This window comes from Equus asinus, chromosome 7 (genome assembly GCF_041296235.1).
Source record: "Equus asinus isolate D_3611 breed Donkey chromosome 7, EquAss-T2T_v2, whole genome shotgun sequence".
In the NCBI taxonomy this organism is placed as follows: Eukaryota; Metazoa; Chordata; class Mammalia; order Perissodactyla; family Equidae; genus Equus; species Equus asinus.
The window spans coordinates 48,007,223-48,032,252 of NC_091796.1; the positions used below are offsets into that span (position 1 = coordinate 48,007,223).

General features: G+C 39.4%; 1 long non-coding RNA gene across 1 annotated transcript in view; it reads left to right on the top strand.

Moving 5' to 3' along the window:
* The first annotated feature begins 424 nt into the window (after positions 1–424).
* Positions 425–25,030, top strand: part of LOC106822897 (uncharacterized) — a 46,811-nt gene continuing 22,205 nt past the window's right edge. Inside the window, exon 1 of the long non-coding RNA XR_011504499.1 lies at positions 425–549. This is a non-coding gene — a long non-coding RNA (uncharacterized lncRNA). The remainder of the gene's footprint in view (positions 550–25,030) is intronic.

The following is a 25,030-nucleotide window of genomic DNA, read 5'->3' on the forward strand; positions in this document are numbered from 1 at the left end:
AGGTTTTGAATGTGTTCATTTACATTTCAGCCTTACGATATTTCTGTATGAATGGCCATATTTTAACTTTGTCTAGTTATTAATGTTGTAATAACTATTTGCAAAGTAATTTTACAGAATGCTTTTATAAACCCAGTCTTACAAGTGCTCATGAGGTTGGTTGTATTTTGCACATGAGGAAACTGAGGCTTTGAGAGATTGAGAAACTTGCCCAAATGTCTAGTGCACTCTTTTATAATACTACAAAGAGCAAGGAGTCTCAGGGTCAAGTTCTGGCCCTGCAACTGATTCATTTAATCAGTTCTTGTGTCTGTCTTATTAACTGCAAAATGAAGATGATTTTTCTCTTTTTTTGTATAAGAAGATGATGTCCCCAAACTAATTATGTTCTTAGATAATAGCAATATTATTGTTTTTTAAATCTAGAAATGAACACAGAAACAGAGCAATGGCTTCTCCATCATGCCAGAAATGGAAACAATGAAGAAGTAAGACAGCTATTAGAAACCATGGAAAGGAATGAAGTAATTGCTGACATTCATTGTAAAGGTAAGCTTCAAATGGATTTTTTAGCTTTTTCTTGCAAGTATGCACTACTCTATCATTTATTTAGCATTAATCTTTCCAATCTTGCTTGCAATAAATTTCCATCTCTTATGCAAGAAAGAACCCCCATAAGAATGAGTAAAATGTCTCTCCTAAACCCCTCTAAGTCAGAGAAATTAAGAACCAGTCTTAAAATTGGCATGGATCCTAAACCTTATGAGCTACAAGGGTGACCCTGAGCCCACAAGATGCTTGCTACGATATTTTTTTCTTCTCAAAGACATTATAGTTGAACCAGCAGGTCCAAGTGTATACTATATGCCCAGAGTCACATGAATTACCTTGGAGATGGTGTCCTTCAGGATCCTGGCCCTCACTGAGACTAGTCTAGTAGGTTATTAGATCAGACTGATCCACATTTCACAATCTGTACCAGAATATGGAAGTGCAGGGTGTCATGGGACCTCATAGGAAAGGTTTGCAACTGGAGCTTGAAGGATCAGCTTCTTGGAAGAAGTGATTCTCAGGTGATATATGAAGAGTGTGTAGGACTTAACCAGGTGAAAATAGAGAAGAAAAGGGCTCACTGCAGAAGAAACGGCATGTTTCTGAGGTGAGAGTCAGCCTAGATGGTGAGGGCCTACAGGCGAGAGCAGGCAAGGGATAAGCTGAGGTGGGTAAGTAGCCCCAAACCATAGTGTGCCTTGTGTAGCAGGGTTGCACCTGTATTACACTCAGGTGTACAGAGAAATAGAATTTATTTTCTAAAATGGCTCTGATATTTCAACAAGCACCTTCTCATCCTGGGAGTATGAAGGACTGAATGCTAGTCTTGGGTACCTCAATCTCAGTAGCTTTCCTAATAAATGATCGGTCTTCCAGAGCCTCTCACCTCTCTCTTCCCACCATCTCCCCTCAGGCGACATTTAAATGTAAAGGTGAGCCTTGCTGTGTGTTTCTACCACCTTTGGTTCCTCAGTGACTCTTCCTAGTGCTCCTTAAGCATTTGTAGCTGAAGTCAAACTTGGGGAGAAAGTAAAACTCAGGTCTCTCAGTTTGTCATATGATACAGGTAGTGCTCCTTGGCTGTCTCAGGAGACTTACCTTGGCTTTTGTTGGCTTTGTGTCACCCTGAGCCACTGGGGTGTGGCCAAGGGTGGCATGTGGGAATTTAGCCACACACGAGAGCTAAAAGCAGGTCTGGTTAGACAAAATTTAGCCTTCCCTCTGCCTGCACTACACAGTTTACTTTGATGTGGCTGCCTTGCAGGTGGGCGCTAGGATAGGTGGGCTGCTAGAGGATCTTTTTGTAGCAGCCCACATACCACTGGCCTGTTCTCAGTGCCCCCTCAATTATCTCACTCTCTGGGCTTACGATCAGGAGCCACATGCCCCATCTCGTGTATTTTCCTCTCCCACAATCCTCTGTCCCAGATGGATATTTATTCTGCTCTGTTACATTCTCCTCCTGTCCTCAAGTAACAAACCTCATGGCCTCGCTCTCAGTGGGGAAGGGGTAGTATCTTTGCAGCAAGGAAAAAACTATGATCTGAGTTGTTTAGAAAGTGGAGGCTGAGTTGCTTCTTGGTATGCTAAAGGAATTCTTAAAAATGTCCTCATCCTTCAACAAAGACTGGTTCTTAATCTTTACCTGGATTCTATTTTGAATGCCAAAAACATTCCTGATTTGATAATCCACAGTGACCCTTTACTGTCCACCCTTCCCCGCCTCACCCATAGTTACCTCAGGCTAATTAGTAGAAAGTCATCTACTTGGAAACATAAAACTGAGAAACAGATGTTAATGCTTTTTCACAATTTCACCCTCATTGTACTTGTCAGTCAGACTTTGTCTTAAGGGCAGTTTGAAGGGTTTATGTAGGGGAATGACATAATCAGGTGATGTGTGGTTCACCCAATGGAGGTGAATGAGGAGGGGTGCGACCCGATGTGAGTTGTGTTTCCATGTGCGGATCACCTGTGCCTGGCATTTCTTGGTTTTCTCGTCTATCTTATTTGTTTTTTCAAACCTTCAGAAGTGAAAATGGTAATATGTACTATAATATGTACTCATTTTCAGAGAAAATGGTAATATGTACTATAATTCTTCTGTAAGAATTAAAGCCTAACAATCGACACAAAGATGTTATTGGTTGAAAGGAGTCCCCTGATGTCAAGTCGAAAGTAAGAGAAGGAAGCATTGACTTGCAGTCGAAGGTTAAGGTCAACATTTCTAGGCTAGGGGAACAAAGGAGGATCTAATCAGTTAGTGTCACTTGCAGCTGTTGTCAGGTTATATGTATGTATTTGTGGTCCTGTCTGTTGCTAACGATGAGACATTCTTACAAATAAAATATTAATGTGTTTATATGTATTGTATGCTTTATATAAATTCTGTGAATGGTGTTCCAAGAAATAATAAGTTTTGGAAGCAAAATAAGAATTGTCAACACATGATTCTGTGTAGTGCTATCCTGTCACTTTGCTGGAAGGTCTGAATGTGAAGTTACTTCAATGTTACCCATAATATCTGCTGGTGTTTCCCAGTGTTTTAATATTCTCTATAGGGTACAATGCTTTGTAAACTTGATATTTCTTATTGATTGAATACAATTTTTTGGATAGCCATGATAAGTAGTAAAGGGTATAAAGAATGTTTGGAGTATTTTAAAACCAATTTAGGATTTTGGAAATTTTGATTTCTTTTCTTTAAAATTTTTTTTTATTGAGTTCATAATAGTTCACATCAATGAGAGATTTCAGTTGTACATTATTTCTTGTCTGTCACCACGTAAGTGCTCCCCTTCACTCCCTGTGCCCACCCCCCCCCATCCCCTTCCCCTGGTAACCACAGAACTCTTTTCTGTGTCCATGTGTTTGTTTATATTCCACATATGAGTGAAATCATCTGGTGTTTGTCTTTCTCAGTCTGGCTTATTTTGCTTAGCATAATTCTCTCTAGGTCCTTCCATGTTATTGCAAATGGGATGAATTTGTCTTTTTTTTCTGGCTGAGTTCCATTGTATATATATACCACATCTTCTTTATCCAATCATCAGTGGATGGGTGCTTGGGTTGCTTCCATGTCTTGGCTATTGTGAATAGTGCTGCAATGAACATAGGGGTGCATATGTTACTTTGGGTTGTCGATTTCAGATTGCTTGGGTAGATACCCAGTAGTCGGATAGCTGGGTTGTATGGTAGTTCTATTTTCAGTTTTTTGAGGAATCTCCATACTGTTTTCCATGGTGGCTGCACCACTTCGCATTCCCACCAGCAGGGTATGAAAGTTCCCTTCTCTCCACACCATCTCCAACATTTGTTATTTTTAGTCTTAGTGATTTTAGCCATTTTAACAGGCGTAAAGTCATATCTTAGTGTAGTTTGGATTTGTATTCCCCTGATGATTAGTGATTTTGAACATCTTTTCATGTGTTTATTGGACATTGGTATATCTTCTTTGGAAAAATGTCTGTTCATCTCCTCTGCCCATTTTTTGATCAGCTTGTTTGTTTTCCTATTGTTCAGTTGTGTGAGTTCCTTATATATTATGGACATTAATGCCTTATCAAATATATGATTTGCAAATATTTTCTCCCAATTGGTGGGTTGTCTCTTTGTTTGGATCCCAGTTTCTTTTGCCTTGCAGAAGCTCTGTAGTCTGATGAATTCCCTCTTGTTTATTTTTTCTTTTGTTTCCCTTGTTTGAGAGGACATGGTATTTGAAAAGATCATTTTTAGTTCTATGTCAAAGAGTGTACTACCAATATTATCTTCCAGGAGTTTTATAATTTCAGGATGTATCCTCACGTCTTTGGTCCATTTTGAGTTTATTTTTGTGCATGGCATGAGATAGTGGTCTACCTTCATTCTTTTGCATGTGGCTGTCGTTTTCCCACCACCATTTATTAAAGAGACTCTCTTTTTCTCCATTGTGTGTTCTTGGCACCTTTGTCAAAGATTAGCTGTCCATAGATGTGTGGTTTTATTTCTGGGCTTTCAGTTCTGTTCCATTGATCTGTGTGTCTGTTTTTGTACCAGTACATGCCGTTTTGATCACTATGGCTTTGTAGTACGTTTTGAAGTCAAGGTTGTGATACCTCCAGCTTTGTTCTTTTTTCTCAGGATTGCCTTAGCAATTCAGGGTCTTTGGTTGCCCCATATGAATTTCAGGATTCTTTGCTCTGTTTCTGTGAAGAATGTCATTGGGATTCTGATAAGGATTGCATTGAATCTGTAGATTGCTTTGGGTAGTGTGGATGTTTTAACTATGTTTATTCTTCCAATCCATGAGCAAGGAATCTTCTTCCATCTCTCTATGTCATTATCAATTTCTTTCAGAAATGTCTTATAGTTTTCATTGTATAAGTCCTTCACCTCCTTGGTTAAATTTATTCCTAGGAACTTTATTCTTTTAGTTGTGATTGCTAATGGAATTGTATTCTTGAGTTCTCTTACTGTAAGTTCATTATTGGAGTATAGAAAAGCAACTTATTTTTGTAAGTTGATTCTGTACCCTGCAACTTTACTGTAGTTTTTAATTATTTCTGTTAGTTTTCTGATAGATTTTTGGGGGTTTTCTATATATAGAATCATGTCGTCTGCAAACAGCGAGAGTTTCACTTCTTCACTCCCTATTTGGATTCCTTTTATTCCTTTCTCTTGCCTAATTGCTCTTGCCAAAACCTCCAGTACTATGTTGAATGAGAGTGGTGATAGTGGGCATCCTTGTCTTGTTCCTGTTCTCAGGGGGATGGCGTTCAGTTTTTGCCAATTGAGTATGATGTTGGCTGTGGGTTTGTCATATATGGCCTTTATTAAGTTGAAGTAATTTCCTTCTATCCCCATTTTGTTAAGAGTTTTTATTATAAATGGCTTTTGGATCCTGTCAAATGCTTTCTTTGTGTCTATTGAGATGATCATATGGTTTTTATTCCTCAATTTGTTGATGTTGTGTATCACATCGATTGATTTGCAGATGTTGAACCATCCCTGTGTCCCTGGTATGAATCCCATTTGATCATAATGTAGGATCCTTTTGATGAATTGCTGAATTCGGGTTGCCAAAATTTTATTGAGGATTTTTGCATCGATGTTCATCAGTGATATTGGCCTGTAGTTCTCCCTTTTTGTGCTGTCCTTGTCAGGCTTTGTTATCAGAGTGATGTTGGCCTCATAGAATGTGTTAGGGAGTGTTCCATCTTCCCTAATTTTTTGGAATGGCTTGAGAAGGACAGGTATTAAATCCTCTCTGAAAGTTTGGTAAAATTACCCAGGAAAGCCTTCTGGTCCTGGGGTTTTATTCTTTGGGATGCTTTTGATTGCTGTTTCAATCTCTTTCCTTGTGATTGGTCTATTCAGATTGTCTCTTTCTTCTTGACTTAGCTTTGGGAGGTTTTAAGAGTCTAAGAATTTATCCGTTTCCTCTAGGTTATCCATTTTGTTGGCATATAGTTTTTCATAGTATTCTCTTATAATCTGTTGTGTTTCTGTGGAATCTGTTGTTAGTTCTCCTCTTTCATTTCTGATTTTGTTTGTTTGAGCTTTCTTTCTTTTTTTTTTTTGTAGGTCTGGCTAGGAGTTGGTCATTTTTATTTATCTTCTCAAAGAACCAGCTCTTTGTTTCATTGATCCTTTCTACTGCCTTTTTTGTTTCAATAGCATTTATTTTTGCTCTGATTTTTGTTATTTCTCTCCTTCTGCTGACTTTGGGCTTTGTTTGTTCTTCTTTCTCTAATTCAGTTAGGTGTAATTTGAGAATGCTTATTTGGCATTTCTCTTGTTTGTTAAGGTACACCTGTATTGCCATGAATTTCCCTCTTAATATGGCTTTTGTTGCATCCCATATGAGTTGGTACAGTATGTTATCATTTTCATTTGTCTCCAGATATTTTTTGATTTCTTCTTTAATGTCTTCAATGATACATTTCTTGTTCAATAGCATGTTGTTTAGTCTCCTCATCTTTGTCCATTTCTCAGCTTTTTTCTTGTAATTGATTTCTAGCTTTATAGCATTATGATCGGAGAAGATGCTTGTTATTATTTCAATATTTTAAAATTTATAGAGGCTTGCCTTGTTTCCCAACATATGGTCTATCCTTGAGGATGTTCTGTGTGCACTTGAGAAGAAAGTGTATTCTGCTGTTTTTGGATGGAGTGTTCTATATATGTCTATTAAGTCCAACTGTTTTAGCTTTTCGTTTAGCTCCACTGTTTCTTTCTTGATTTTCTGTCTGAATGATCTGTCCGTTGATGTGAGTGGGGTGTTGAGGTCCCCTACTGTTATTGTGTAATTAATAATATCTTTTTTAGGTTTGTTAATAGTTGCTTTATGAACTTTGGTGCTCCTGTGTTGGGTGCATAGATATTTATAAGCATTATTTCTTCTTGATGGAGTGTCCCTTTGATCATTATATACTGCCCCTCTTTACCTGCCTTATCTTGAAGTCTACTTTGTCTGATATAAATATTTTGACACCTGCTTTCTTTTGTTTGCCATTAACTTGGAGTATTGTCTTCCACCCCTTCACTCTGAGCCTGTGTTTGTCATTGGATGTGTTTCCTGGAGGCAGCATATTGTTGGGTCTTGTTCTTTAATCCATCTTGCCACTCTGTGTCTTTTTATTCTCCATTTACATTGAGGGTGATTGTTGATGTATGAGGGCTTAATGCTGTCATTTTATCACTTGTTTTCTGGGTTTCCTGCATTTCCTTTGTTTCTCATCCTGTATGTTTTGGTCTACCCATTGAATTATGTATTTTTTTATACTGTGTTTCTTAGTTTTTTCCTTATTTATGTTTTGTGTCTCTGTTCTACTGTTTTGTTTAGTGGCCACCCTGAAGTTTGTATTCAGAATCTTGTGTATAAGATAGTCCGTTTTCTGATGGCTTCTTCTTTCCTCAGTCTAAACCGATTCAGTCCCTTTCCTTCTCCCTCCTAAGTTGTTTTTCTCATATCTTATTCCAATTTGTGTTGTGAGTTTGTGGTTAAATTCACAAAAATTGTCTTTGTTTCTGGTGTTTTCTTTCCCTTTATCCTAATGCTATAGTTGAATATTTGCTATCCTATTCTGATTCTATCTATCTGTCTCCCTACTCTGTGTTTTGTGACCCCTTTCTCCTTTTTTTTCTTTTTTCAGGTATGAGGGCCTTCTTGAGGATTTCTTGTAAGGGGGGGGGGGGTCTCGTGGCTATGAAGTCCCTTAGCTTTTGTTTGTCTGGGAAAGATTTAATTTCTCCCTCATATCTGAAGGATAATTTTCTGGATAGAGTATTCTTGGCTGAAGATTCTTGTGTTTTAAAGTTTTGAATATGTCGTTCCATTCTCTCCTAGCTTGTAAGTTTCTGCAGAGAAATCCACTGAAAGCCTGATAGGGGTTCCTTTGTAGATTGTTTTCTTCTGCCTTGCTGCCCTGAGTATTCTTCCTTTGTCATTCAGTTTTGCCAATTTTACTACTACATGCCTTGCAGTAGGTCTTTTTACACTGATAAAGCTAGGAGATCTGGAAACTTCTTCCACTCATATTTCTCTTCCTTTCCCTAGTTTTGGGAAGTTCTCTGCTCTTATTTCTTTGAACATGCTTTCTGCTCCATTCTCCTTCTCTTCACCTTCTTGAATACCTATAATTCTTATGTTGCATTTCCTCATTGAGTCAGGTATTTCTTGGAGACTTTTTTCCTTTCCTTTTAGTCTTAGTTCTCTCTCCTCCTCAGTCTGGAGCATTTCAACATGTCTGTCTTCGATTATACTTATATGCTCCTCTGTGATGCCACTTGAGCATTCAGGAAATCCGTATTTTGTTTTATCTTTACCATTGTGTCTTTTCTCTCCATTATTTCTGATTATTCTTCTTTATAGTTTTGATCTCTTTTGTGAAGTAGCTCCTGAACTCATTGAATTGTTTCTCTACATTCTCTTTTACCTCGTTGAGTTTTTTTGATGATAGCTATTTTGAATTCATTGTCATTTAGCTTACATATTCTGTGTCCTCAGGACTGAGTTCTGGGTGCTTGTCGTTTTCTCTCTGGTCTGGAGACTTGATGTAGTGTCTGATGTTAGAAAGTCTTTCTCATTCTTATATTATTCGGTTGAAGTTACAGCCTATCGCCACTGGGTGGGGGTGGAGAGAGCTGTGTATTCTGAGCCCTCTGCCTTCAGCTGAGATGGTGCGGTGTGCATCAGGGAACGAGTGGCTTTCTCCTGCATACAGTCTGAGCTTTCTCCATCAGCTCTCCTATTTGGTCTCCTGGGGTCTTGGCTTGATGAGGTCACCCCATGCGTGAGCTTTCGCTCCGTTAGATGGCTTCCCTCTAGGCTTCTAGGGCCCTAGTGAGTCCTGGGTGATCCCGTGGACACACCACCTTCCCCCACTTCTTCTCTCATGGATCTGCCTGGGCAGTGATTGCAGTCTTTAGGGAGGGAGCAAAGTTCTCTCTTACCCCGTTCCAGCTTTTCCAAGGGGGGCTCCAGCCCTTCCACCCTCCATCATGTGGCTGCATGTCTCTCCAAGGTTTTTGTGTTGATAGGATGTCTTCTGTTGGAGTATGGATGCCCCTTTTTGTTGTGTGTTGGAGGGGAGAGAGTCCCAGGCAAGTTCACTCTGCCATGATGCTGACGTCACTCTTCAGAAATTTTGATTTCTTGATCTAGAATCCCATTTGGAAACACTAGATATGAAGAGACCAGTTCAGAAGCTGTTATAGTAACTTGGAGGAGACCATTACGGGTTGGGTGGGTATAGAAGCAATGGGAATGGCAATAAGTAGATATAATTAACACTTGGGAAGTAGAAGTAATAGGACTAATTGAGTGTGGAGGTGAAAAGGAGAAAGTGGGCAAGGGCAGAGCTTATTTGTGACATGAGAAAGGAGGTAAATAATGGGGCAATTGCTTATGAAAAACAAATGTGGGAGAAGGAACACCTACGTAGTTTTTGTGTGTGTGTAAATCTAAGAAGACAGATGAGTGCAGCTTCGTGCTTTTTGAGCATGAGGTATTCTTGTATCATCCAAAGGGAGGTTTCTAGTAGAGTTGGAAATATGAATTTTGAAGTCAACAGCACATAAACAGTTAAAGCAGTGGGAAAGAGCCAGGAGATATTATTGGAGATACCTGTAATCAGAGAAAGTGGAGCTTCCAAAGGATCTTTGGAAGAAGTGTCAGAGGAGTGAGAGAAACCCCACAGAGTGCAGGGTTGTGGAAGCCAAGGAGGCACGCAGGCCATGCTGTTCAATGCCGTACAGTGACACAGTGCTGTGGCAGCTGAAGGGGTCCCTGGGATTCAGTGAGCATTTACTGATAAAAATTGAGGACAGTTTTAATGACATGGTGGGAGATGAGCCTAGTCTGCAGTAGGTAGTGGGTAGCTGACGGGAAGGAACAAGGTGGAAAGGGTGAGTCAAGACTGGGAGTGGGAGGGGAGAGTGAGGAGGACAATATCTGGTAGGGAGCATGGGATCAGAGAGGGGTTTGGTTGCTTTTGCTGTTAGACGGAAGAGACGGGAGTGTTTACTTGCTCCTTTCTATTTGCAAGTAAAGAGGGAGAGGTTGAGCAGAACAGGGTGTGCCTGAGAAGCAGGCAAGGATGGGATCCAGGATACAGGAAACGGGATTAGTCTTAAGCATCAGGAGGAAAGAATGGAAGAATGCCTGTAGATACAGCTATGGTGGTAGATTTGGTGCCAGGGAGCCCAAGGAATTCTATGAAAGCCTCTCTTTTCATTGTAAAGCTTAGAGATGAGGTCATTTGTTAAGGGAAAGGTGTTTGGGTAAGAGGCTTGAGGAGAATAGTGAAAGCTTGAAATATCTGTTGTGGAATATGTGAGAGACACCTGAATAGGGCATTATAAAAAGGATTGCCAAGCAGTGTTGAGGGCCTACCTGGAGTATGAGATCCTGACTTTATGGTGCCATGAATCTGCAGGGTTGAGTTATTTTTTTGACACAGCTGTTTAGCAACTTGGGTGTGGTTATAGAAAAATTGAGCTAGTGTATTTATCTGGCTTTGGGGTTTTCCTAGGCTGCTGTGACAAAGATAGTGAAGCGAGGATATTGGCAAAGAAATGCTGAAGAGAGGGATCAAGAAATACATGGTGGATTTATTGAAGGAAGTAAAGATGGGGGTATTTACCTACTTGAAAAGTAATTGAAGAACTGAAGGGCTGATTAAGTTGAAGAACAAGTCTAGGAGTAGACCTTTGTGAACAAGCTGGAAAGTGAGAGTTTGTGGGACAGTACGCTTGCTGTGTTCGTGAGTTTAGAGATGATAATGATATTCAAGCTCTGGGTCTGGGACTGGGCACCTGACATTGAGCAGAGGCAAAGTGTGTGGGAAATGAGGGAAACCTAGAAACAGACCAGGATACTGAAGGGGTGGGAGACACCCCTGGGACAGTGGCAGGATTTGCTGTGGGGAGAAAGACCAGGTTGCCCAGAGTTATTTGGTGAGAGTTGAACCACTGGGAGGCTGGCAGATAGGTGGCAGCAGAGAAGGCATTTGAGGGAGCTATAGCTATGGTTTAATGGCAGAAGTCTCAAAAGAGGAGTGTAACATGAGTGAAGCCATGGATCACAGATGGCATTGGGTTTTTAAAATTATTATTATTAATATATTTATTTATGGTTCTTTTTTTTTATTTTTGAGGAAGATTAACCCTTCCTGAGTCAGTTTTGGTTATTTTGTCTTTTTAAGTATTTTTTCATTTCACCTGAGTTGTCTAGTTTGTTGGCATAAAGTTGTTAATAATATTTTCCTATAATTTTTTCATGTGTGTAGGATTAGTAATGATAGTGCCTATTTCATTCCTGTTTTTCATAATATATGTATTCCTTTTGTCTTGGTTAGTTTGACTAAAGATTTATCAATTTGTTGATCTTTTCCAAGAACCAACATTTGGTTTCATTGATTTTCTGTACTGTTTTTCTGTTTATTTCATTGATTTCTGCTCTGATCTTTTTTAATAGTTTCTCTCTTCTGCTTTCTTTTTATTTAATTTTATATTTTCTTTTTTTTTAATTTCTTAAATTGAAGCCTTAGAGTATTGACTTGATTCTTTTTTTCTTTTTTATAGAGGCATTTAAAGCTATAAATTTTCCTTTTAGCTACATACAATAAATTTTGACATGTTGTGTTTTTGTTTTTATTCATTTTAAGATATTTTCTAATTTTCCTTGTGATTTCTTCTTTGAACCATAGGTTATTTAGAAGTATGTTGTTTGACAAATATTTGGAGATTTCCCAAATTTCTTTCCATTGTTTATTTCTAATTTAATTCCCCTTATGATCAGATCACTTACTTTGAATTATTTATTGAAGAATATATTGTAAATTCTTTTAAAATTTATTAGGCATTATTTTATGGTATAGCATTTGATCTATCCTGGAGAATGTTCCTTGAGTGCTTGAAAGGAATGTATATTCGGCTGTTTGGGGGTTGGGTATTCTATAAATGTCCAGTAGGCTGAGTTAGTTGATAGAGCTATTCAAAATTTATTATCCTTAACTGATTTTGTTTGTTTGTTTTATCAAATATTGAGAGTCTGATATTGAAGTCTCCAACTATTAATCTTAAATTGTGTGTTTTTAATTTTGTCAGTTTTTGCTTCCTGAATTTTGGGGCTCCGTTAGGTGCATATTCCTTTATAATGGGATTGCATGGTATATATTATATGGGATATGTCTTCCTAATGTATTGACTTTTTTTCCCATTATGAAATGTCTTTTTTTGCCTTCAGTAATATTTCTTGTCATAAAGGTTATTTTGCTTTATGTTAATATAACCAATCTGGCTTTCTTACGGTTACTGGTTGCACTATATAACTTTTAGCCTCTTTTTACTTTCAACTTCTTTGTGTCTTTGAATCTAATGTGTGTCTCTTGTAGACAGCATATAATTCAACTGTTTTTATCTAGTCTGAAAATTTCTGCCTTTAAGTGTTTAGCCTATTCATATTTAATTTAATTATTAGTGACTTTGGATTTATAACTTATATTTTGTATTTGTTTTCTACGTCTCAGGTTTTTTGTTCCTTTGTTCCTCTTTTACTGCCTTCTTTAGTGTTACACAAATATTAGTGTACCATTTTAATTCCTCTGAATATTAAACTTTTTGAACATATTTATAATAGTGGCTTTGCAGTCTTTATCTGCTAAATTCATCATATGGGCCCACTGAAAGTCAGTTTCTGTTACCTACTTTTTTCAGACTATGGATCATACTTTCCTCTTTCTTTGCATGTCTCACAAGTTTTTACTGAAAACTGGACATTCTCTGTAATGTATTTTAGCAACTCTATTTTGACTTTTCCCTCTCGAGGTTATCTTTTTGTTCTTTTTTATGAACTTATCTGGCCTTTGTCTGTGAAATCTGGAATGTGTCTGTGTTTGGTTCTTCACATATTTGACTGATTCCGCTATTTTCTTGAACTTTGAACATGAGACTATGCTAAATTGGGCCTTAGTTTGATTTGAACATTAGCATATATGTTATCTCTTGTATTAGAAAATAAAATTTAGCTCAAGCTAAATGGTTGTGTCACATAGGAAACATTAAAAATTTATGTGCTCAATATTTAAGCATGAATTTTGCGAAAAGTTTTATTCTAATTGCGCTCGTGAAAGGCATCAAATTATCTTGTTCTGATCTTTTACCTGGAAGATAATCTAAAATATCTTATGATAGTGATGTTCTGTAATTTAATAAATAAAATGATGAGTTGAAAAGGGATTTGGTTTATTATAAAGCACTTTAAATTCTTGTCCTTTGGAATATATGAAATATAGCTCCCAAAATTTTGAGGGACCTCTGGGCTTTTCTTGGTACAGTAGCGACCCCTAGTGTTCTTTAATAAAAATTAATATATCAGAATGTTAAGATGTTTTATTTAGCATTTGTTCTTACCTTATGTTTCAAATGCAGCTAGAATTCTGAAGTTTTTACATCTTTTATAATGAGTTTAAAATAGGGATACAATCAATATATTAAAGAATTGGATTGTAGTACTGACTTTTCTTATAACTTCCTATTTTCTAGCAGAGCTGAGAATATATTGAAAACAAATGCTTCCTGTGTTCTGTGTCTCAGGAATTGTGTATATCTCACCTGACATACAGAAGATACATATAATCCTGAGGTTTACATAAGCTTATCTATCTCGTTCCCTAGGATACCGTTTCTCATGCTTACATATCGAGTGCCTGCTATGTGTCGGGCACTGTTAAATGATTTGACATGCATTTCATTTGATGGAAAATGACAACCCTGAAATATAGGCACAAACATTGCTACTTGTTGTAGGTTGGGCTTCCCAACCTCAGGAAGCCAACTGAGATGGAGATTAGTGTGCAGCAGGTTTACTGCAGTGCTGTGCCATCTCACCTGTGGAAGGGAGGGAAGGAAGCAGGAGTGGGCAGAGGCTGAGGTCAAGCCATGATTCACTCTCAAGGACGCCTCTGCCGACTGCGGGAGCTTGCAGAAGAGATGACCCTTCAAAGCTGTCCCAAGTTGGGGTGAGAGGGCTTGACCCCTGGGACGGTCAGTCAGTGGATACAGGCTGCCCTAGGAAGGGGCTGTGACCTTGCATGAGGTGGCTTTCTTCAGCTGAGATGGTCCCTGAAGTGGCTCACAGCTAAAGGCTGCTTCCCAGGCACTCCCAGCATCTGGGTAATAAGTCCTTCATTCCTCAAGGGGGGATCTGAGCAGTGCATCACAGCTTTGGCCACAGCCCACCCTTTATTCTGCTCAGATTCACTGCATACATTTCTGGGAGTAGCTCCTTCAGGGTTCCAGTGGGCCTCTACTCATAGGAGAAACTTAGAAGAAGATTAATACAACAGATAAAGCCTCTGTTGCTGTAGTTGGTTGTGGGGCCACAGCTAATTCATCCTCTCCCTCCTCTGCTATCCATTCTAGAGTCCCCCTTGCCTTGGCCAGCACATCTGGTCTTTGTGGCTTACCTGGTGGTATGACTCAGGCCCTCATCCCTGGAGGTCTGAGCCCCTGGTTACCATGCTCTTCTTGGGCTGGGGATGCCACACTTGTCCATTTACTGTCAAAATTGGACACGGAATACCAACAGATACCTAAGTGTGTCATCTGCGCACCAAACATATCCCTCCATATCCCCATTGTATATAGTCATACTTTCTCCTCATGTTCGAGTTCAGTTACCTCTGCTAAGCTAGTGACTCTTCTTGCCTGCTGGTCCATTGACACAGGGGCCCAGTGTTCAGGCAGGCTTTTTCATCTCCTGACATATGGATCAGAGCATTATCCTTAGGTGTGGAATATGCTGCCCCAGAACCTGAGGAAGCCAGCCAGGTATTGTGTTTCCTTCTGTTTGGGGACATGCAAGGTGAAATAATTTGTTCTTTACTTTGGAGGCAATGTCCTAGCATTACAGAGACCACTGAACCCCTAAAAATGTAGTGACATGGCATAGCTCCTAAATTCTTTACAAGATTTATCTCCCGCTCTCTGGAGCATATATGTCTTACCAAGGCTTTCTGCATTCTAGCCTCTTCTTGCTCATCTGGTTCTATTAACATGATGTCATTGATAAAGTGGACCACTGTGATGTTCTGCTGGATGCCCAAATGGCTCTGAGGCAAAACTATAAATGTATACTGTTGTCCATGGGAATGCTGACTGTTTTCAATCTTTTTTTTCCTGATAAGGGTAGAAAATAATATATTTGCCAGATCAGCTGCTGCATACCATGTACTCAGGGAGTATTAACCTGCCTTAAGAGACCACATTTGATAGATAGGCTATAATTGGGGCTACTATTTGGTTGAGTTTGTGGAAGTCCACTGTCATCCTCCACATTCCATATGGATTTTGCAATGGCAGGACTGGTGAATTAAAAGGAAATACAAGAGAAACCATCACTCCTGCATTCTCAGGTTTTTAAGTGCGTCACTAATTTCTGCTATTCCTCCCCACATTGGTTTTGATTTATCTTCACCAGGGGATGGGGAAGGGCAGTTTTGAGTCTTTCGTTTGGCACTTACATACAGACCAAGGAAGCAGAATGAGAGTTTGCCAACAACTAAGCATGTCTATTCCAGTTATACATTCAGGGACTGGGGGAATGACCACTGGATGTGTGTGTGGACCTAGTGCACACGCTATGAGCCAGATCTGAGCCAAGATTTCATTTATTATCTCGCTCCCATGCATGCCCTCTTTCTAACAGAGGGGCCAGATGACACTTTGGGTCTCTTAGCATCAGTGTCAACTCAGACCTTATACCTAACAATTCGTGAAATGTTTGAGTAATCCCCTTTCCCCAGTGTACAGTTACTTGAGTAAAATGGTCATTGGTCCCTTTGAGAATGGTCTGGGAGATTCATGACTGTGTATGTTTGCTTTGGTGTCACAGAATCTCTCCTTCCAGGATCTGGCCTCTCCTTCAATAAATACTTTTAAGTCCAAAATTGACTCAGGTCCAGAAACTGGCCAAGGTATCAGGACTTTTATTGGAGTGACTGTCTTCAGTTTCTGACCATTTGTCATGGATTTCTTTTGATGGTACAACTTGAGTTGTGCTTGGATAGTTCTCAGCATCATGGACAAAACAATGTCCCCCATTATAGATGTCCAAGTGCCAGAAATACCATTGCAGACAGTAGAAGAAAGTTTTAAATAAGCAGTCCCGCTAGATTTGATACAGTATGTAAGATCACGCCAGATAAGTTTGTGCCACAGAAGGGCCTGGAGGATACATCATTTACCAAAGCAGGAAGAAATTTCTGGTGAAAAAGTCACCAGCATGACCAAGAAACTTATTAATGATTGTCCTCTGAGGTCTAGGGCTGCCATTAGGAAATGCCATTGCAGACCTGCTTCACTGATAGCAATGGGGGTGGGATGGTGTGTCATAGGACCTCAAAACAGTAGAGGCCCAGAGGTAGCGCTTAAATATCAGAAGCCAGGTGGATGCAATTATGGTAATGAGCAGTGGGGCCAGAGGGGCAAGGTCAGGAGTACTGACCTGCAGAGAGTTATGGAAATGGTTAGCAGAACATGGCATTCCTAAAGGCAAATTACATGGGCAAATGGTAGCAGATTCTGCTTTCATTATCTTTTTTCCCCCTTTTACTCTTTTTTGCTAAATTGAGAAACTACTACCTCATATAAATTCAATGATTTATTACATATTTATTAGACTGATATTGTCCTACAGCCGTAGGGTACTCAGTTCTGTTTCTTCTTCTTCTCTCCCTCTTTTCTCTTTCTCCTCCCTCACCCCTCCTCCTGTCTTCCCTTCCTCCCCCTCCCACTCTCCTCCCTCCCCTCCTCCTCCCCTCCCCTCTTCCTCTCCTTCCCCCTCTCCCTTCCCTCCTCCTAGTCCTCTTCTTCTCTCCTCCCCCTCCCTCTCTTCCTCCCCCTTCCTTTTTTGTCTTAGTGTTGGGCTAATTTCTGTTGACCTATGTTCAAGTTTACTGATTCTTTCCTCAGCAGTGCTCTGATGTCTACTGATGAGACCATTGAGGCGTTCTTTGTCTCTGTTACTGTTATTTTTATTTCTAGCATTTTCCTTTGACTCTTTCTTATAATTTCCATTTCTCAGCTGAAATTCTCCAGGTCATCATGTATGTTGTCCACTTTTTCCACTAGACCTTGTAACATAATAATCATAGCTATTTTAAATTCTTTATCTGATCATTTCAACATCTTGGTCATTTCTGTGTCATTCTGTTGATCACTTTGTCGACAGTGGATTGTTTTTTCTTGTTTTTTGTGTGTCTCATAATTTTGTATGGAATGTTAAACACTATGTATAATACAGTAGAGACAGAGGTAAATAGTATTGGGGCCTGGGAATGGCCATACCTCTTAGTGTAGGAGGTTCAATCAATCTAGGCTGGAGTAGAGCTGAGCTTGGGTTCTGTTGTTGCTATGGTTACCTTCAGTGCACCCCGGGCTTCAAATTCCTTCCATTTCCGAGTTCAGTATTGCCTCTGCATAAGGTGCAAGCTGATTTGCTGGAGGGTTTTTCTGATTGTTCCAGCTTCACCCTCAGCTTTAGGCCTTCCTTGTGTGCCTTGTGCCTCAGAGAGAGTTTCTCTCTGTGCTTTTGCTTCTCCCATGTTAATAGACTGCTGTTGCTTATTCTCAGTACTTGCTAGTCTTGGGGTGAGAATAGGGGATGGGGAAGTCCTCTATTGTCCTGGTCCAGCCTCCATCTTCGACAGGCTTGCATCCCTGCCTAAGGGACAGGGGTCCCTGAGATGGTTCTTTCTCAGTGATCCTGCTCCTCCTGTAATAGGAGAGCTTTAATGATGTGGGCCCCAATCGTTTCCAGTCCCTCTCTTTAGTGAAAGGATCTTCACTCTGCCCTGTGGATGGCGGGTTTGCAGTTCTTCCCGCAGCAGGGTTATTCCTTAGGGCGGAAAGGCTCCGGTGGGGCTTCATGCCTTTTCTGCAGCAGTGGCAGCTCCCCTCCTCCAGGCCTGCGCCACTGAGGAAGGCTTTCTCTGGTCACCTGCCCTAACTCCAGTCTTTTTTGTTACAACCAGGTAGGGGTCCATGGAGAAGAACCTGCAGGTGGGTGTGAACTTTCCTCGTGTCTGTGACTCTCAGAGGTTCTGTATCCTCACACTAGCCTACTTTCAGCCTGTAGCAATTCATTAAAAATTTTAGCTGGATTCTTTTATCTGCTTGTTTGGCAGGCCCCATCCTCCTCCCATACGCACCACAGGAGAGCCAGTGCTTACTCTAGAGCAGTTTCCTTAGATTTCAGACTAGTTGGTTGCCCTGCCATCTCAGTTCTCTCATGGGTTCAAGAAAAGTTATAGTTTTGTAGGTTATGTGTTTTCTCATTATTAGAGCGGGAGTGAGGCTCTTTCCAGCTTTCTAAATCCTAGGTGGAATCTGGAGGTCACGATTAACTTATGAAATGGGCTTTTATTGTGGTAACTTCAGAGGCATTGCTAGTTCTTAAGTGTCTAGTTGATCATGTGTCTGTGCCTTACACATATCAGTTAATATTTATCAATGTCTTAGGAATCTTTAAGACTTTTCTTCTTTGTGAGTTGTCTCTTTAAAAAAAAAATCTGTGTATGTGCCTGTGAGTATTTCATTTTAGACGTCAAATAATATTCTGAGATTTACAATGGAAAACTGATGCCCTTTGCCCATGCCTGCCCACCCTGATTCACACTTTCTCAGAGGCAACCATTTAAATAATTTTAGCTGTTACTTTAGTTGTTTTACATCCACGTTTCTACATAACATACTTATGTCACTGTTGCTTGATTTTTTTCAATTTTAGATTTTCTGTTGGCTTACTTCTGAAAGATAAGCGTTCGAGTCTCTTTCCTGTTTCTCCCTGCCTTAATCTCTGCAAAACCACTTTACCTTTCTCATTCTCTTAATCTGTGACTAGATTTTGGCTCAATAAATATTGAATTTTCATTATTATGATGCTGCTAGCTTGAGCCACACAGGGTTGCGTGATTTTTCTCATACTGTCTTTAGATATAGTCACGGACTTCATGAAGTGGTCACTTCTTGAGGACAGCCCTCCTTAGTCCCTGTGTCCTCTTGCTCTAGCCTGGCCTGGTTGACCTCTACAGCTTTGCACATGGCTGTCATTCGGGAGCTTCACTTCTCAGTCACTCTGGGAAGTCTCTTCACCACTTTCTTACACCGGATTTTCTGTGTCCTGTATCCCATGTCTTCCTTCTTCTTGATTTCTCTATCATTTGGTGGAGCACAACCTTGCAGAGCATTTTGAGAAAGGCTGCCTAGGAAATCAATTTTTTGAGAATTCGTATATTTGAAAATGCCTACTTTTGCATTTGTAGGCATTTTCAAATTTGGCACACGCAGAAGATTGGGCAATGCAGCTGCAGCATGGCTGGGTAGATGACACGTGTGCTCTCCAGAATCTAGCTCCTAGCATGTGGGGAGGAACATGTGTGCCCCTTCTCTGGCCTGAGTCCCTCATCCTCTCCAGCTGGGAAGGGAGACCCCACCAACCATGCAGCAATGGGAAAACCATTGGGCAAGACTCTTTTAGAAAAGACAAAGATTTTCTTTTTTTAATACATATCTGTTGGTGGTGTGGATTGACCAGAGATGACTTCTTTTACTTTGGGGCAGTAGCATTGTGTCCTGGTGATAACATAATCTATACTTAGCACTCTTAAAAGACTTAGGAGAGTGAAAATAAGGTCTCTTTAGGACCTAGACTAGTGGGAAGGGGAATCTGTGTATTGTCTGAAACAGCTAATTGTATATCAATCACTACAAATGAACTGACACAGATCAATGAGACCTTGGCTTTTTCCATTCATACAAATACTCACCTCTTCTAGCTTATACTAAATGTAAGGTCAGCTTAATCACAGTTTGGGATAACTAATACTGTGCTTCTAAAGTTAAGGTGAAAAGCTACAATCTTAATAGTTTTTTTCCTAATTAAATGGATTCAAATAAGCTGAAAGTCTAAAATCTAGGGACTTTTCCATTATTTTATTTGTTGGGGGCAGCCCTTAAAACTTATCACTGCCAGTTTCCTTTTTTAACTTACAGAATTGGAAGGATATGAAATGGGCAGGGCAGGCAGAAGTCATTACATGAATCATAGAGATGGTCAACATGCATCTAATTTTACCCATTGAGCAAAGAGAGCTAAAGAGGGTAAGTTCTTTTGAGAAGAACCTAAATGTATTTAAAGGGAAGAATACTACATTAGGCTTTTGGGGTTTTTTTCCTAAATGGAATAAAAGGATATATGGAATTGAGGTGGGTAGGAGGGCAAGTGTCTATTCAGCAAACACCTATCGTTTGTGGAACAGGTCTACCAGGGTGGTGTCGGTGTGGACCACTGGTTTATCTTTGGGAGTGATCTGATGTTTAGGCATCTAGAGTGAGGTTATATAGCTGGCTAGTGGCTGGGAATAGTGAGTGAATATAGGTTTTAATTTCAATTCACAGCAAATGATGACGATCACAGATTTAGCACCTTAGTTTACTGCCTCTACACCTGAATCACCTATGGCTGTGAAGCCTGAGCTTTCGGAGAGAAAGCTGTATTCTTAGATAACTCCTCTGTGATTGCTCTAGGACTGCAGTTGCTCCAATCTAAGGGGTGGTTTTCTTATCACAGAAAGTATGTACTCGATGCTAAATATAAGAGTGAAGCTTTGAAGACATTTTATAGTGGTCACAGGTGTTTTGGTTCAGGAATAGGTTCTTTAACAAGTCAAATGCTTATTATCCCCCTCTTATAAACCTTACCCTTTTAAATCACCAGTTTTTTAAAAAATGTAACCATTTTTGATAGCCATATTTTTTAATGTTTTGCTACATTTCCCTGCCCTCTCTAATAATAATATATCAACATAGTGAAAGCCCAAAATTCTGATATTTTCCTTAGAATTGTAAAATTACAACTCATTATTTAAATAATTTTCTTGAATCTCTCCTTATTCTCTGAGTTCAATAAGCATAATTTGTAGACATTTTCTCCTTTCTAACTTTGATGAAACCTGAAGCCTGCATTAAGAGATTGCTTTATGAGAAGTAACATTTTTGTAGTGGCGAACAGGATACAGTCCATACAGAAACCGAAATATACTAATGTACACTTGAAATTTACAGGATGTTATGTAAACCAATGTGACCTCAATAAAAAAAAATTTTTAAAGAAGTAAAATTTTCACATGGAATCTCTTATAAAAGTAGATAATGTTCTAAAAAAAATTTTTTTTAAATCAACATGGGAATGGTCATAGCAGCATTATTTATAATACCCAAAAAGTGGATACACCCAAATGTTCATCAACTAATGAATGAGTAAACAAAATATGCTATATCCATACAATGGAATATTAATGCAAAAGAATAAAGTACTGATATGTGCTAAGAATGAAAGAACTTTGAAAGCACGCTAAGTGAAAGAAGTCATACACAGAAGGCCACATATTGGATGATTCCCATTATAGAAATGTCCAGAATAGGCAAACCCATAAAGTCGGAAAGCGGAATCATGGTTGCTAGGAGTGTAGGGCACAGGGGCTTGGGGAGTGTTTGTTAATGGGTATGGGATTTCTTTTTGAGGTGATGAAAATGTTCTAAATGTAGATAGTGATGATTGTCGCACAACTCTGTGAATATACTAAAAGCCACAGAATTGTATACTTTAAAAGGGTGAAATTTATGGTATGTGAATTATGTCTTAATAAAGCTGTTATTTAAAAAATCAATCTGGGGCTGGGGATTTTTCTCTAAGTATTTCATGTGGGATGAACTGTGTGATGACACTGAAGTGAAGCTGCAGTAAGGGAATGGCTGACAATGTGCTGAGTAGAGAGTGGAGTGAGGGCAGCTTAGGGGCATGAGTCACGGCTTGTGTTAACTTTGTCTTCGCTCTAACCTTTGTGCTGTGCTACTAGTCCTAACATACTATGTGGCATCCATTTTAAAAAATGAAAAAAAAAGTATGATACTCAAAGTTAGTACTTTACTCCTCTTACTTCTTAGTAGTTAATTATTTGACAAATTGGTCAAAGTGCTGTCTTGGCCAGGAGTATTTTAAGCAAAATATCTTAATTCAAGAATAAATTTGAAAAAATAAATAGCTGCTGTTCTGGGTGAGAGGATATAAGAGTGAAGAAAACAAAGCCCTCCCTTCATAGAAGGTGAACAGACAATAAGGACAGGAAGTTGCAAGTGTTATGAAAGTAAATAAAACTGGGCAAAGGGATGAGAATTAGGGGGTGGGCAAATGCTACTTGAGAGAGAGTAGGCAAGGGCACTTTCTCTGAGCAAGATGCATGTTTTGGCTCTGATTTTTAAAAAATATTAACGTGTCTACACTCCCTTTTTCAACCTCTTTAGCACCTGATAATTTTGACCCTTTGTAGTCTAGGTCCTGGCTCTACCCATTAACTGAACTGTTTTTCTAAATGCCATCAGTAAACCCTTACTATTTTTAAGGGCTCTGTTTTCATGTTTTTCTATATCTATGCTTTAAGAAAACCGATCACTTCTCTAGGAGGTGACACTATAAGTCTATTTCTCTTTTTGCATCTCTGGCTGCTTTTATGGTTCTTATCTTTCTTTTTTTCCGTTACCCATATTCATTATAGATGTCCCTCTGATTTTTTTTTTTAATCATTCTTCCCTTTTCCCTTGAATTTTTTCCCCTACCAAACCTCTTATGGCTTCACTATTTTTCCTGGGAGATTATTTGGAAATTTGTGTTTTGACCTCATCCTCTTCTCCAGGCATCCAGGTCTTCTGTTTAGTTGCATGGTGGGTATCCTTACTTGCCCCTCAGCTATCTGAAATTTCATGTTTCTAAAAATGGGACGCCTCTTCCTTCACACCTGCTCCTTATGCAATATTTGAGTTGGTCATTGAAATACTTTTCACTTTAAATACTCCTTGTTACTGTCTCTGCTTGAGAACATACTCATTGCTTTTCTCCTAGACTGCTCTGTCTCCCAGTTACTTTTCTCATTTTTTCCAATCTCTTCATTCCATCCTATACAGGGATGCCCTGGTCAGTATCCTAATCTCAGCTCTGATTTTGTCAGCACTTTCTTTCTCATATCCCTTCAGTAGTCATTGTCTGTGTAATTTTTCTCACGTGTGGAGGGCCTGGTACAATGTTAAGAGCTTAAGCACGTTAAGTGAATAATAAGAGTGTGGGGAGACGGCAGTGGGTCTGAGCTGGGGCCTGAGAACGTGGAATTCTGCCAGTGTCATGGGTGATGCTGCTTCTGCAGGTCTGGGGATCACACTGAGAACTTTTGCTCTGGGTCTTCCTCATACAGTGGTCAGATGATCTTTCTGACTTGCAATCTGATATCATTCCCTTGAGGACTTGCAGTGCTGTCCCTTCGCTTTTAGGACAACCTGAACTCGCTGAGATTGCCTAACAACTCTTACTTCACATTCTACACCGCCCTATTTTCCCCCCACCCTATATCCTCTTTCCTTAGCAAATGTATCTCTCCGTACCTTTGTGTATACCATTCCCTCTGTCCATTCTCTATAGTCTGGCCCTTTGGGGATTTATGTCAATCAGGTTCCATATTAGCTTTTATTGCCTTCCTAAAGCTGTTATCAAGACAATTAATTATTAAAACTCTGTGCAGGGGCCGGCCCAGTTGCTCAGTGGTTAAGTGTGCATGTTCCACTTCAGGGGCCCAGGGTTCATTGGTTCGGATCCAGGGTGCAGGCATGGCACCGCTTGACAAGCCATGCTGTGGTAGGCGTCCCACATATAAAGTAGAGGAAGATGGGCATGGATGTTAGCTCAGGGCCAGTCTTCCTCAGCAAAAAGAGGAGGATTTGCAGCAGATGTTAGCTCAGGGCTGATCTTCCTAAAAAAAAAACAACTCTGTGCAGTTGCAAAAATGGTATAAAACAGTTAGATGAGGTATTAAATAGGTGAGAAATAACATTCCTTAACTTGAATGTGCCATATGGTGCCAGACTATCTCTACTACCTTTTGTAAAATAATTTTATTGAGACCTATTTCATATACTATGCAATTCCTCATCTAAAGTACAATGCGGTGGTTCGAATATGTTGACAGATATGTGCAACCGTCAACACAATCAATTTTAGAACATTTTCATCACCCCAAAAAGAAATCTTGTATTCATAAGCCATCACTCCCTATTACCCCTTCTCCTCAGACCCAAGCAATCACTAATCTCCTGTCTGTCTCTATGGATTTGCCTATTCTAGACATTTCATATAAATGGAAGCATACAATGCATGGTCTTCTGTGACTGGCTTCTTTTACTTAGCATAATATTTTCAAAGTTCATTCATTCATAGCATATATCAGTACCTCATTCTTTTTTATTTGCCGTATAATATTCCATTGTAGGGACATACCACGTTTTATTTATCCATTCATCAGTTGATGGACATTTGGGTTGTTCTCACTTTTCAGATATTATGAATAATGAATAATGCTGCTCTGAACACTCATGTGCAGGATTTTGTTGTGGACATATGTTTTCATTTCTCTTAGATAGATACCAGGAGTGGAATTACTGCATCGTGTGGTATATCTGTGTTTAGTATTTTGCAGAGCTGCCAAATAGAAAACAGCTGCTGCTGTTTTCTAAAGCAGCTGCACCATTTTACATTCCTGTTAGCATTGTATGAAGGTTCTAATTTCTCCGCATCCTCACCAACGCTTGTTATTGTCAGTCTTCTTAGTTTTAGGCATCCTAATGGTTGTGAAATAGTATCTCATTTGGTTTTGATTTGCATTTCCATAATGATTAGTGATGTTGAGCATCTATTCATGTGCTTTTTGGTCATTCTTCTTTTGAGAAATGTCTATTGAAGTCCTTTGCCCATTTATTTAAAGTCTTTTTATTTTACTTTTTTTTTTTAAAGATTGGCAGCTGAGCTAACAACTTTTGCCAATATTTTTTTCTGCTTTTTCTCCCCAAATCCCCCCAGTACATAGTTGTATATTTTAGTTGTGGGTCCTTCTAC